This window comes from Sciurus vulgaris (assembly GCF_902686455.1).
Source record: "Sciurus vulgaris genome assembly, chromosome: 7".
In the NCBI taxonomy this organism is placed as follows: Eukaryota; Metazoa; Chordata; class Mammalia; order Rodentia; family Sciuridae; genus Sciurus; species Sciurus vulgaris.
This window is the reverse complement of record NC_136467.1, coordinates 120043875-120059258: the sequence shown is the minus strand read 5'-3', so window position 1 is coordinate 120059258 and position 15384 is coordinate 120043875.

Here is a 15384-nt window from a genome sequence, read left to right as displayed (position 1 = left end):
CATATCAAATCTCTCATTTGTAAAAGCAAGTCCAGGAAGGAAGATGGCCTCCCTCCCTAAATGCTACGGTGAACTAGTAACTTTGTTAGGCACCTGCTAGACAGCATTTGTCTCCCTTAAAATGGCCTCCCTTTCTTCAGGCACATGTGAGCTCACCTTCCTGTTGACAGCTGATTGGACCAGAGGAAAGCATCTGACTGGGCCAATCAGAGTTCACATGCCTGGAATTTGAACCTGGAACGAGATGCAGGTTTTCGCTCAGAGAGGAAGGAGACAGAAGGACTGTCTAGTTCCACTGATGATCCCTCTCTTGGTTCCAACCCTTGGGTGTCCCACCAGCACCACCCATCCCTTACAATTCAGCTCTCCTCTTCATTTTGGGGGTTTTGAAGTTATTAATTGTTTTTCTTGCAACGGAAATAATCTAAGTTAAGACCATGATGGAACTTGGATTGAAACCCAGGTGCCCAGACTCCAAGGCCCACGTCTTCCCACCATGCTGACAGGCAGCAAAGATGGCCTCCCCAGGATCTCTTAGAACTCTGACTCTGGGTTATGACCTAGGATGCATCAAACGTACCCGTGTCATCCAAAGGGAGGAGATCTCTGGGAGGTGCCAAGTTTCTTGACTTCTCAACCAATCGTTTCAAGGGTGTGTGTGATGGTTTCTAGAAAACACCAGGGGATGATGGCCCTGATGCAGAGTTGCGGGCTTCCTGTCATTACAGGTCCTCCACCACCAGCTGTGTACCCGGGCACTTTCCTTAGTCTCCTCTTCTGATATTTACCCCATAGGGCTGTTAGAGGCTTCCTGTATGAATGAAGTGCTTAGAACAGTGTGAGACAATTTGCTGTGTGAGTAACCTGCTTTTTTTAAAGATGAAATTTGCCAGCACAAGCTGCCCAGACCCTTAGGGTTTAGCTTTCCCTCACATCTCTCTAGCCAATTCAATTCCCCTGAGAATCACCATGGACTGATCACATTTTTAGCATAAAAACAAGTTGCATTCAAAGTCTAGTGGAGCAGCCACATGAAAAGCCAGTCTCTGCCCTTTGACAAACCTTGATCTGTGTGTTGTGCCTTTGATGCGGCATTGTCTCAGCTGCCACGCTCCTCTAGGGCAGGCTGACCAGCCCCATTGAAGTTTCTGATCACACCTTCCTTCAGCAATTATTTACTAAGTGTGTACTATGTGCTGAGCTCTGTACTGGGGCCGGGAGACAGGGGCTCCCTGTACATTGAGAGTCTCATAGATAAATTCTACGCTAGGTTTTTATGAGAGAAGAAACACAGGGGCTATGGAGCAGTGAGTACGTGGACCTCGTTCAGATTGGGGCATCAGGGAAGGAAGCCCAGAGGAAGAGAAACAGGAGTGAGAGTTAGACCGGCAATGTAATTTCACACCCATCAGATCACAGACATCTGACAAAGCCAAGTGTTGACAAGGATGTGGAGCCTTGAAAAATCTGAGGCATTGCTGGTGGAGTGTAAATTGGTAAAAAAAAAAAAAATTTGGAAAACAAATCAGTATTAAAAAGTTGAAGATGTACTTGGACATCAGTTGACATGTATAAACATATTTCTAGTTCTTTGCTATTGCAACAAAGTATAACACAAATGTCTGTTGTATTAGTTAGTTACTGCACAATAATGCTGTGTAACAAATAATCCTAAAAATCTCGGTGGTTTACAACAACATTTAGTGCTTGCTCACCAGATGGCAAGTGAATCAGAGTGTTTCTGCACGTTGACGCTAAGCTACTCTCATTTGGGAACTCAGGTGATGGGAGCATGTGCATCCCATAGCAAGTGGGAGGTCAGCAGGAGGCCAAGCTAAACCATACAAGTGCATTTAAAACTATGTTTGTGTCACATTCTCTACCATTTGGTTGGTTTTATTCCTGTAGGCCAAACCCAAGTTAATGGGGCAGGGATATATTTTCCAAGTACTCCATATGTCAAAGGGTTGGGAAATGTATAGTCTCAGAATATAGTCATGAACGATGCTGGGTGTGGTGGCAAACACCTGTAATCCTGCCAACTTGGGAAGCTGAGGCAAGAGGATCACAAGTTCAAAACCAACCTCAGCAACTTAGCCAGGCCCTAAGTAATTTAATGAGACCCTGTCTCTAAATAAAATATAAATAGGGCTGGGGATGTACTTTAGTATTTAAGCACTCCTGGGTTCAATCCCCAGAAGAGAGAGAGAGAGAGAGTTGGGAATGAAATTCAGTCAACCATAGCACTAATAAAGAATAGATCAATAAGTTTTGTCACAGTTATACAATGAAACATTGCACATCAATGAAACTGAATGGTCTAGATCAGCCCGCCATCTCTGTGGGCCAAGTCCAAAGCTAACTTTGTAAACAAAGTTGCATTGGAACACAACCATACTCATTGATGTCCTGTATCCACTTTTGCTCTAAATGACAGAATGGAAGAGTTTCACAGACCGCTGGGCCTACGAAGCTTCAAATATTTCAAATATTTATTCTGTGTCCCTTTTCAGAAGTTTGCTGACTTCTGATCGACAGCTACACCTAGCAACAGGGATACATCTCAGAAACATAATGTTGCATGAAAAACAAGCTGTAGAGAAAGGTGAACGGGATGACGTCATTTACCTAAAATTTGAGAACATTCAAAATACTGGGAGCAATATCAGAACCTGCCGCGCTACTCCAACATCTGGTGTGGGAGGGGTCCACACGAGAAACAGGACAGCATCGAGGTCAGTAACTGGGGAGATGGATGTGACTGGGGTCAGGTGCCCGGCAGCTTCTTCCACATAGGTAGGATTTTAATTCTTGGGTGGGATGGATGGTGCTGGTCCATGGGTGTTGATTTCACTGCAAATTTATATCTTTTAGGCGGGTCCTAAATATTTCATGATAGAAAAATAATAAGATAGGGCAAGGAGGTGGGCCCAGGTGTCCCCAGGCATGAATGGAGGCACGGGCAAGCGCAGCCTTGGTGGACTAGAATGGCTGAGGCATGAGAGGTGGATGGAGGGAGAGATGGGAAGAGGCCGGGTGACAAGTGGGGTCTGTGGAACATTCTGAGGAGTTTGGTTTATATGAAGGTGGGGCGGGGACAGGGGGAGCCCCTGCAAGGCCTGAGCTCAGGTGGCCAGATTTGTGATTAGCTGTGTGTTTCAGGAGGGCCAGACTCGCTGCAGCAGGCCGGATGGTGGGGAGAAGGACTGAAACCAGAGCCCAAGAGAGGATACCTCCTAAATTTGTCCCTGGAGGTCACCCTCCTCCCAGCCCTGGTAGGAAAGCAGGTGAACCTGAGGCAGAGACCAGGTTAAGAGGCTGAGGCATTGGTCCAGGGCTGGAGCTGAGCTGGCACAGTGGGTATGAAAAGGAGGGGGTGGCTTCAGGGATGCAGAGGTGATTCGGGAGGAGAGGAAGCATCTAGAAAGCCGCCCAGCTTCCTGCTGCAGGTGAGTGGTGGCTGGCTGCAGGCTCGCTGGATCCCAGCAGGAGGGTGTTGGAGGAGCCAGAGAGCTGGGAGGGCAACCAGAAGCTCTGGGAAACCCACAGCTCAGAGTTCTAGGAAGGCAGTGGTGGCCAGGGTCATCTGCAGCAGACGTCCCGGGAGTCAGAGCTGTACCAGGCCCAGGCATCTTGACCCCAAGGAGGAGGACTCCAGGGGCGGGGGCAAGATCAGCCACCGAGAGGAGGGAGCCAGAGGCCCGGAGGCAGGGAAAGAAATGCTGGTTGCAAGCACGAACCATTTGTTCCAGGAGTCTGGCTCTGAAGTCTGGCCCTGAAAGAAATGAAAGCGAGAAGACCATTGCTCAGGGGCATGCGTGAGTCTGAGAAGGGCTTCAGGTACAGAGGGATCTGAGCAGGAAAGATTTAATTTGGTTTCCTGTTGAGGAGGAGATGGTAATAAAGAGAGAGGCTGAAGGCATGGTCTACAGAGGTAAGCAATTTGCATTTTTTTGAGAGTAGCTGCAAGATTAATCTCCCATCCCACTTGTCCTTCCAATGTGATGTCCCCTTTTCCTTAGGTAGAGGAGGCACCTGAGTCCCCTCCCCCAGCTTTGTCCAGGTTTATGACCCACTTGGAGATGATAGAAGGTGACGAAGTGAGGCCTTTCTGCTGGGCTGGAAAGAGCCATCTGGCTTTCTCCTGGATCCCTGGGGTCCCTCCACCAGGGGCTTGGTCTCAGGGCACTTCCTGGAGCCCCGGTGCCAGGCTGCGAAAACCAAGCCAGCGGACGGGCCATGAGGGGGCACTTGGGTGCCGATCCCAGTGAGCACGGCCTTTGAGATCTCTCTGCTTAGACATCCAACGTGGGGAAGAGGAAGCCTCCAGCAGACTCCGGGCCTGACCATTCGAGTCACTTCCAGACTGTCTAGTCTTCTGAACTGAAGACCCTGGCGCTGTGGAGCAGAAAACAGTCATCTTTGCTGGAACCTCCTCAACTCTGTGAGCAATGCAATGGCTGTTGCTTTGTGCTAAGGGTGGCTGGTTTGTTACGCTGTAGAAGACAATCTGAACGAGGGTTCCAGCTGCATCTGGAGTCAGCAGAGATGGGATGGGAAGGTAGGTGGGTGGGAATGCAGTTTAGAGAGCTCTGTCCTGAAGGTATGCGTGCTCCAGAAGGGGAGGAGTGTGGCAGACACTGTGCATTTTATACCCCGAGACATTCCTTCTCCCTTGCCAGGAGAGCTCTGGTTTCCTTCAGGGGTCAATGTACTCAACCCCAAGATGAACCATTGGTACAAGTCACTTATACTGATCCATTCGCTCTGCCAGTGATGGGCTTGGGAGCAGACATGGGGCCCCATTCCGGACAACAATACATAGAGATAATCTGCTGGGTCTTATGGGAAGGTCTTTCCTCCATAAGAGAGACATGTGAGGAGAAATTCTTCCCATTTCCTTATTCTGCCCACACGTTTTTTTCTTCCTGATCCCTTCATTTCTACTTGGGAAGCAGTTGGGAAGGGGTATAAAGCTTGGTTGGAGCTGCGGCAACCATATTGTCACCGTGAGGAGACACACTGAAGATGGTGGAATTAAAAGACAGGAAGAGCCCAGGCCCTTGATGATTTTGGTGACCTGTTAAACTTACTCTGAGACCCACTACATTTGGACATTTGTCCAATACATAATATATGTCCTTCTGGTTTAGGCTATGACTAATTGGTTTTTTGGTTATAGCCGAAAGCACTCTAATGAGTTGAACTTTTGAAATAATTAAAATGTGACTTGAAAGAGAGAAACCAAATGCAGTGTTTAGGGCCCTGTTAAGGATTAGAACCTATAGCCTGTGAGGCCCTGCCCAACCAGGTCCCCTTCTTCATCTCTGTTGTCACCCTCCATTGCCCTCCCTTGCTCCCTCCACCAGCTATGCTGATCTTTGGCTGCTGCTCAGACAAGCCAGGCTCTCTCCCACTTCAGGGCCCCCGCATCTGGGCCTACTCTCCCTTCGTATGCCTACCTGACTCCCTCCCTCATCTCCTTTACTTAAAAGCTGCCTTCTTCAGAGCCGCTCTCTCTTTAAATTGAATCCCCCCTGAACTTCCCTTATCCTCCTTCCTTTCCTCAACAGCATTTACAATATATTTTGCTTATTTGTTTATTGTCTCCCTGTACTAGAATGTAGCTCCACTTCATTCACTGATGTATCCCCAGGGCCTAGGCTAGCGGATGAGAATAGTAAATGTTCACTAAGTATTTGTTGAATGAATGAATGAATTTGTAGGCACACCAGACTCAACAGGAAACTGTCATTTTTCTCTCACTGATCTCAGTAGCCTAGAGAAGAAGAGCAGGTGGCCAGGCTGGTTCAGGCATGGGGTTGTGCTCAGCAGGGAAAAGAGAGTCCACTAGAGGGGCAAGGCTCCAAGGGGCTCCCGGGGGTACGGTCTCCATGTCCATGCTTAGCAAGATACCATGGTGTTTAAGAGCACGGCTCTTCTGGGTGCGGTGGTGGGCCCACACTTGTAATCCCAATAGCTGGGAGGCTGGAACAGGAGGATCACAAGTTCAAAGCCAGCCTCAGCAAAGTAGTGAGGCCCTAAGCAACTCCGCGAGATAAAATAAAATACAAAAAACAGCTGGGGATGTGACTCAGTGGTTAAGTGCCCCTGGGTTCAATCCCCGGTACAAAAAAAAAAAAGCCCGACTCTATGATCCAAGCCAGCCCTTCCCACCAGCTCTCCCCAGCACAGAGAAGCCTGGCCCCCTCCCGGGTGAGATTCCTATCCCAGGCTCCCCCTTTTATCTGAATCACCCCATTTTAGTCAGCTTTTTCATTGCTGTGACTGAAAGACCTGAGTCCATTGCTCAGGGCCTAAGGTTAGGCAGAACCTCTCCTTGGCCCAGAATCATGGCAGAAGGGTGTGTCTGAGGAAAGCGCCCAGGGTCAGGCAGTCAGGAAGCAGAGAGAGAGAGAGAGAGAGAGAGAGAGAGAGAGAGAGAGAGAGAGAGAGAGAGAGAGCGCTCCACTCACCAGGAATAACATTTAAACCCCAAAGGCGAGCCCCAGCCACCCACCTCCTCCAGCAGCAACCTACCTGCCTACAGTTGCCACCCGGTTCACCCCTAAACGGGACCAATGCACGGGTAGCCTAAGGCTCTCACGCCCAGTCATTTCACCTCTAAACTGTCCTGCATTACCTCACACGTGACCATTTGGGGGACACCCCCTACTAGCCCATAACACTCCCTCCTGGAATTCTGACCTTCTAGTCCTGCGCAGCCACACTCCCTGCCTCCGGTCCTGTGTCCCTTTCTGGGAATTTCTGCACACTGCACTGTTTCCTGCAGCCAGAGAATGAGGGCTGCCTGGTGGCAGCCTCCCGTCTCCCTTGTCCCATCTGCAGCCACCTGTCTGCCTGCCAGTTGCACGTGGGCAGAGGCCCACGGAGCCCCTTGGGAAGCCCTGACAGCGAGGGGAAGGTCTTGTCGTTTCCACCAGACACATTTCAAGACAAGTTTTCCTTTTGAGTTTCCCGGATAGTGGCACTTGCCCACCATCCTCTGTTTCCTCTGGTGAGGGACATCTGCTTTCACACTGCTGTTGCATGTGCTCCTCCAAGAGCCCTGGGGGGGGGGGGGGGGGTGCATTTACTGCCATTTTCCAGATGAGGACACAGTGGTGGCCCAGAGCAACGCGGGAAGCTGCCTGAAGCTACAGGGCTGGAAGCTGAAGAGCCAGCCACAGCCAGTTCTGAGGTCCCCAAGGACGAGGGAGCAGGCACGCGTCCCCTTCTCTACCAGCGCATTCCCCCAGGTTCCAGCCTGGGCCACCACAGCTGGGGCCTGAAGGGGAGCCAGGGCCTGAAAGCGGCCTGTGGCAGGGCTCAGAGGCTCAGGGGGCTCGTGTTTGTGGCTGCCTGTCCTGCTTCCTGGCATGGAGCTTGGTAAGGAACAGCAGAGAGAGAAGCCAGGAGGGGCTGAGAGCTCTCCTTCCAGCTCCTCTGCAGCTGACTCCCCTTCTGGGCGCCTGGGTGGCAGGCCCAGCCTGGCCGCAGCCAGATCCCTGCTCAAGGGCCTGCCAGCACTCAGCCTGCGGAAAAGTAGCCCGCTTCCTCTGAGGTTGGAAGCAGCTTTGTGGGGGAGGGGGTGGGGCAGCTCGCTCCTCCAGGCCCCTTCATTACCAGTGCCACCACCATCCTGCAGGGGTATGCGGAGGAGGGATGTGGGCAGCCCTGAGGGCCAAGGGACAAGGAGCCGGCCCTGTGGGTAGGGGCCAGGCTTTGGGAGTCCAGGCCATCACTTGCCCTGCAGGAAGCCTTTCCTTTGTCCTTCCTGAGCCCTGCCTGCCTTTCAACACCCCGCTCCTTGGCCCTGAAGGCCACCCTCTCTGGGGGCAGCCAAGGGTTCCCTTGCCCTCTGGCTTCTGGCTGGGTTTGGAGGAAGGTTTGGTAAGAGAATTGGAAAGTTGCGTTCTTTCTTTCCCTGTAAGGTCACCAGGGGTTAGCTGTGTCACGTGGCCCACAGTCACAGGATACTGTCAGGCAGCCATCTGCGGGCAGAGGGGTGGCGTGGGTCTCTCCACTGTTGGTGGCCCTAGGATGCTACCGAACTCTGCCTCTCCTTTGTAAAAACTGTGTTTCAAACCCTCCACGTTACGCAGGGTGAGGCTGTCATCTGCTGTCAAGACCCTGCGTGAACCAAGCGTCTGCTAGTAGAAAAAGCTAAATTCCCAGGCAGGAAACAGGAGCCAAGACACAGGCCAGCGGGGCAGGAGGCTGCCATTGCCAGTCCTGCATCAGCCCCTGGGAATGGAGAGTCACAAGCTAGGGGCTCAGTCAACTCCGTGGGCTATCTCGGTGCCAGGCAGAGGGGCCAGACGTGGAGAAGCGCTCCTTCACTTCTGCCTGGGCAGGGGAGACTACTCAAGCCAAGTCAAGACTCCAGGGCACCCACTGCACCCCCACAGGGTGCCACACTGTACAGTGACAGTGATCTCCAAATATTTTGCTCACGTAGCCTGTGGGTACGTGAGGATGTCACTTGGAGGATCTGTCAGGTTCTCAGCAAGAAACAGGTGCCACATTTAAAATGGGACAATGCAAGATTTATTTACAAGGGACTTGATACAGATGTGGGTGTCAGGGAACCACCAGGGACAGTGCAGTAGGCAGGGGCTGTCCAAAGCAGGCTGTGACCACCCCTAGGTCGGCAGGGGAGCCAGGGGAGTGCTTATCACACTTGGAAAGAGAGAGATGACTGCAAGGGAAGCCCCAGGGGGCCCCCAGGGACAGGAACAGACTGTACTTTCCGCCTGTCTTTTGATCTCCTCCCAGTGCCTCCCATATGCCAAATCCTCCCTGAGTCCTGTGGAGCCAACAGGGAGAGGAGGCAGCGGGGGTCTGTGGGCAGGCAGGAGGTCCTCAGAGTGGTAGGCACAGACATTAGCAAATTCTAGACGTGTACAACTAATACGTTATGCACATTATGAAGTCGACACAGAAAAGGGAATTGAAGAGGATGAGATAACGCAGAGAAGTGGAAGTTCTATTGAATTCCTCTGGCGCCCTAGTTCATTCTCTCATGCCCCCTGGGGTTTTCCTTGCCTCAGTGAACACTGTCAAAAGGCCACTGCCCTCAGGAATCATTCAGGTGATTATAGGAACGCACACATACGTGAAAATTGACCAAACTCTGCACTTAAGATCAAGCTGTTGGCTCGGGAGGATCGTGAGTTCAAAACCAGCCTTAGCAACTTAGCGAGGCTCTAAGCAACTCAGGGAGACCCTGTCTCTAAATGAAATATAAAAAGGGCTGGGATGGGGCTCAGTGGTGAAGCACCCTTGGGTTCAGTCTGTGGCACCAAAAGAAAATAAAAAGATCCATGCCGTAACTGTAAGTAAATCACATACGTGCACGGCCACGTACACAGAGGTCTGGGCATAGGGGGTTCCCTCTTTACTTCCACGGTCCATCCAGGAATCGGGAGCAGCCCGAGTTCCAGGGCTACCCCACTTGCTGCTTCTCCCACTTCTCCCACCTCCGCACTGCTCAAGGGCTGAGGCTCAGCGTACCTCCCTTGCAGGGAAAGCCCGCCACACTGACCTCTCGGGTCATCCTGAGTCTCTTTATTTAGCTCTTACACTGGGAGCAGCTCGAAACACTAAATATGTATTAATTTACTTGGTTCCCATGACAGCCCCACGAGCAGCATCATTTTTACCTTCATTTTCCACAGGAGGAAACTGAGGCTCAGAGAGGGGAAATGACTCACCCGGGTTATGCAGCTAGTCAGGGCTGGAGCAGAGGCTTGGCCACAGGGGCTGCGCTCTGACCCACAGCTAGGCAGCTTCTCTTGCCTTCCCTGGGGCCAGGAACGAAACCACGTTTGGGAACCTGTCTGTCCAAGCCAATCAGTTTTTTCTTGTACTTTACCCAAATGCCATCTCTTTTCCTCTCTGTGGCTACTGGTAAGGGACCTAAGTCTGGGCCTGGGTCAACTGGGATTGTTGTGATGATTAATAAGCAGCGCCAAGGGAAGGTGGCCTGGGAGGCAGGAATGGGGCCAGGCTGAGCCTCTGGTCCTTCTGCACCAGCCTGAAAGAGGGACAGGTAGTGTTTGACCAGGCATCCTTCAGTGGCTTGGCTTCCTCCTCTTTCTGCTGACTGACTGGCCTCTGCGAACTTTACCCTTTGCCATCCATGCTCCTTCTTTTCCCTGTCCCTCAGAGAGCGTCCTGCCCATTCCAACTTCTGCATCTGGGCACCTACCTCCCCTCCTCCTGCAAGCTCAGGGAGGGCAGCAGTCGCATCTGTTTTCCTCTCTGTCAGCACCCAGACACCCTCCTCAGTGGTGCTTGGGGATGTAGCAAGTATCAGCCAACGTCAGACTCAGAGAAGGGAAAGTTGGATGTTCACAAGGGTTTGACAATCTTTGTTCTGTGGGCCAAGGTGGGGGCCTCGGGCACATTTTTTCAGAACATTCACTTCCTGATCAAACATCTCCAAGTGTTGGGGCCCGCATCTTCCCTCTTTTCTGGAAAGTTCTTGCCAAGTGCCTTAGCAGCCTGACAACATTGCTCCCCTGCTGGTTGCAGAAAAAAGGGTGGGCCCTGGCTCATTAGCAACCTGAGGACTTGGGCAGCCAGACAGGGCAGCGCTCACAAGGCCGGCTGCCAGGCATCATTAGTGCCCGCCCGGTGGGGGACAGCCGGCAGGCACGGGCCTCACGACAGACAGCCTCGTGTCAGAAGGCCCCGTGTGGTTGGAACTCTGTCCCCTCACAAGACAGGTCACCTCCCTCCCCAGCTTCCAAGCCTTCACGGAGCTGTTTTCTTGTCTCTTACTCTGTCGGTATTGAAGTCTGTGCGGCCTGACAGCCCTGGCAGACAGCCCAGAGGCCAGCGCCCGAGGCAGACACTCTGCCTTATTATTCAGCTTCAGCGGTCTCCCGTGATTGGGTGGCATTTGTGAACACAAAAGAGACTCCGCGGCCATTCAGCAAGGCCCTTTCAGAGAAGGGCGTGCAGGCCTCCTGGCTGGAGAGCCTCCTGAGGTCGGAGGGAGTCTATTTTCAGCAGTCCAGGCATTTCTGTTGGCATCCTGACCCTGGCCTCCTGGGCCCTGCGGGGGGTAGTCCCTGCAGGGGGTAGCTGGTGCCTGAGGTTTCTACCAGGACCTCCCTACGTGGAAGGCCGGATGCTGGCCGCCCGCCCGCCCTGTTCACCTGCTCTCTCACAAACGGGGTGATGGGGCGGGTGGGACGGCCTCCACGGGAGTCAGTCCCCTGCCGCGGGCTCCTGTGTCCCCCTTGGCCTCCCTCCCCTGCCCTGGCAGCCTGCTGACAAGTGCACAGATGCGGTGGCCCTGTGGCTGGGAATCTGGAACAAACGACTGACCGACTCCTTTAATTGGTGCCGCTTGTGATTTGGGTTCCTTTGTCACCCGCATTATCGCTGTGAGACCGCATCAAAGGTCCTGCCAGTTGTGCACCGCCCTCATCTTGGCAGGAGACTGCAGACTGGAACCAGGGAGGATGAAAGACAGCCCAGGACAGCAGCGGCTCCTGCCCACCCACATCCCGGGGCCCCGCCAACTTTGTTGCTCGTCCAGGGAGTGTTGGGGCTTTGAAAATCCCACCCAGAAATGGTGCCCTGCTTCCCGGCATGCCCTGTGGCCGTCTGTTGTTGATTTTAAATCTGTTCGCCCAGGAGTCCCACTTGGGCTCAGCAGACAGCAGTATTTGCTTATTAATTTGTTTATTGATTTACTGGGCTGTATTTGGGGCTTCTCCCGGGAAGGACTCCAGGCGTGTGGGCCGCCCAGCATCCAGCCATCAGTCAGACGCAGCCTGGGCGTAAGATGCCCTGCGAGGCCTGGAGCGGGCAGGCTGGGGCTGGCACCAGGCTCCAGAAGGATGGCCGGGCTGGGCCATGGTGCTGAGGGGCTGCAGGTAGGTGAGGACAGAGGCTGGCAGCGCACTTCAGGGAAGCCATGCACGGGGTGGGCATGGTGCCCGGGTTGTGCCACACGGCACTCCTGGCTTGGGCTGTCCCTGCAGGGGGTCCTGAGCAGGGGTGCACACATCCTAGCACAGCTCAGAAGCGCCAGCCCGGCCCCGCCTGCCTCCAGGAGGCCTCCTCCTCAGGCAGGGGGTGGGAGACACCCGTCCAAGGTCTCAGGCACCCTTGGGTGCCTGAAGGCACGCAGACTCCTGTATTAGGTTGAGTTTCTGATGTGCCAGGATTAAGTAAAGCAAGGGGTGTTTCTAGCAAGAATTTGCCCAGCTTTTGCATAATAATACTCATTTTTTAAAACCTCTGAGGACATCTGTGGCTTTGTCGCCTCTTTGAGGCATATGTTGACTACAGATTGCAGGAACAGGATGGGAGGGGGAGGGGAGAGATGGGGAGAAGGCAGCAGCGTCTGAGCAGAATTCTGTCCTGGATATAGCAAGATCCCTGCCAGAGGACTTCCACCCCTCCCTGCCCTCCCAGACCGGCTGTGTCTGTGGCCTTGCAAGCCTACTCCCTGAGGCTCTAATGATGGGTCACTACTAGTTATGATTTCCATGAGCTGCAGATAACAAGCAGCAAATCCCCAAATACTGCCTTTTACAATTTATAGCTTTTATTTCGGTTTTTTTTTTTTTTGTAAGTCTACAGTCCAGGGCTGATATGAAGGCTCTGTGTTTCGTATGTTCTCTAAGACCCAGTCTCTCACTATCTTATTGCTGTGATGAGTGACTTCCATGCCCAAGGTCCCCTGATAGTCCAACATGGTTGCTTCAGTGCCAGCCATTGCATCCACTTTCCAATCACCTGGGGGAAGAGGAAGAGACAGCTATCTCTTAAGCAGAATCTCAGAAGCTAGCATTTGACAATTTCCTTTATACTGCCTTGGTCAGAATTGAGTTATAGGACTCTGTCTACCTGCAGAGGAGGGTAAGAAATGTGGTCTTTATTCTGTATGGTCATGTGCCTGGCCTAAATTCCAACTAGAGAAGTGGGGAGCAGAATGGGGACGACTGATAGGCTCTGCGATCGTCTCTGCACTGTGCCCCTGCCATCCCCTGGCACCTAGCAAGTGCTCCATCTTTGTGAGAAGAAAGACACACCCTGGCAGTGCGGTCTTCTGACCAGTCAGTCAGCTGCGGCAGCGTCTGACTGACCTACCTGTCCACGCCCCCAATTCACTCACTCAGCAGACGTCCAAACCTCCTGTGTGCTGCATGTCCTTCTGGGTTTAGGGACACAGCCCTGAAGGCAGAGATGGAGGTCTGTGTCCTCCGGGGCTCCATCCCGGGCCTCCACAGTGAGGAGAGGCGCGGTTCTAGGTGCTTCCGAGGACTTTGCTGGAGCTGGGTTCCCATATTCATCATCCCTGTTCTACAGAGGAAACTGAGGTACAGAAGGGTCACATGCCTTGCTGATGTCACGCAGCTTCTAGGAGACAGCGTGGCCTTGAGCTCCGTTACCTCTCTGGATTGAGGCCAGGAGGTCATGCTGCGTCCTGGGGAGGCCTGCTGGATATGGGGGAAAGGCCGAGGTTGCAGTCCCTGCGTGGGGTCAAGAAGGTCGCGTGTGCATGGACGAGGGGGTGTGCTGTGGTTAAGGGACTGGGGTCCTGCTGGCCTGGCTGACGTTTTCTCTCCGCCCGCTTTGATTCTTCAGCTGGGGTCTGTACCCTCAGGTCTCCCCACCTGGCCCCAGGCCAGAGGGGCCCTGGGCCTTCCCCATCTCCACTGGCCTTTGACTGACTTCCAGATCCCAGAGGCATCGTCCCCCTCTGCCAGTGCAGCCAGAGGGCAGCCCTGTGGGCCTGGAGAGCCAGGGGAAGGGAGGAGAAAGGAAGTGAGCCCTGGAGGACCGGCGGCAGTGCCGGAGTTGAGGGGCTCCTGTCCCCACGCCCCCTTTCCTCTCCTCCTCCCCAGCCCTCTGCTGTGCCTCTGAGGAGCAGGGCCAAGGCGGAGGGAAGGAACCCTGCCCGCCCACCTGGTTCCCACCAAGAACACCGCACCTGGCAGGGCGGGGACACGGGGCTCCAGGGGGCTGGTTCCTGGCTACCTGGCAGTGACAGGGTAGAGACTGACATTCTGCCCCTCTGAGTGGGCAGAAAGCAACTGCCCATTTTGCAGATGGACACATCAAGGCCCGGAGATTTAGGTTGCACTTTCAGACCAGCGTGGACCCTCCAGACTCCCTGTCCCAGCCCACAGGTTTGGTTCCTAAGACCCCAGGCACCTCAAAGCGCGGGGTTGAACTGTAGGAGGCAGAAGCACAGCAAATCCCCGCTGGTTCCTGGCTGGAGCTGCAGGAGGTGGTGCAGATGCCAGAGTGAGGTGTGGCTCTCACGTGGTGGTGGGGACCAAGAATTGGGAAGAGGCAGCCTTCCTCCACCCGCTACCTCGCTCCTGGTGAGGCCCAGGGCCTTGAGAGCCACACGGGCCAGAACAGTTGAGGAAGCTCCATGGAGGGTCTGAGCTGGATCTTAGGAGGTAGTAGGGAGCTGGGTGTGGTGGCACATGCCCATCATCCCAGCAAGTTGGGAGGCTGAGGTAGGAGGATCACAAGTTGGAGGTCAGCCCCAGCAATTTAGTGAGGTCCTGAAAAACTTAAGAGACCCCATTTCTAAATAAAATGTAAAAAGGGCTGGGGATGTGGCTCAGTGGGTAAGGCAATGACTCTGGGAAAGAAACAAGGGCCAGACAGCAGAGAGCTTGCAAAGCAGCAGAGGTATTTGGACTTGGTTCTGCAGTCCAGGGAGGACGTATATTCCACGTGGGTGCCTCCAATCTCCCCTCCTTCATCTGAGGCTCTGCTGAACCCACACAAGCTTTCAGGGATGTTTTCAACCCAGAGCTGGGAGCAGTCCCTGCCTATGGTTTGCAATCGAGAGGAAACTTAGTGGCTGCGGGTAACTGGGAGCCACCGCAGGTGCTTGAGCAAGACAACGACAGATGGGTTTTGTATTTCTGGAGCCCGGGTGGCCTTGCCATGGTCCCATCAGAGTTGAGCTAAGGGATGGTGGCAGGTCCCTCTAAAGACCAGGGGCAGCAGGGCCTCTCCCTTTGCCCTATAAACACTCAGAATCCAGGAGAGGGCCCAGCTTTCCTCATCACAGACACTGGGCACAGAGAGAGAAGCAGTCACGCCACTCAGGCGAGATTGAATTCTGAACAAGGACCTGGTTGACTGCACCCCTGCTGGGGCGGACAGGAGGCCGAGGCTGGGCGGGTGCTGCCACCCAACTAGATTCTCATTCGGCCAGTTTAAACGCACCTTTAAAATGCATAGAGGCCCCAGCAAAAGCCATCTGTCATGGTTCTCAGGGTAAGAGGGATCCATCCATCCACCGCAGACATCTATGTGTCCATTTGTTTTAAATATATTTTTTTTTCTTTCCCAAAGTAAGTATCGATTCTCGGTGACTGTGAGAATCAT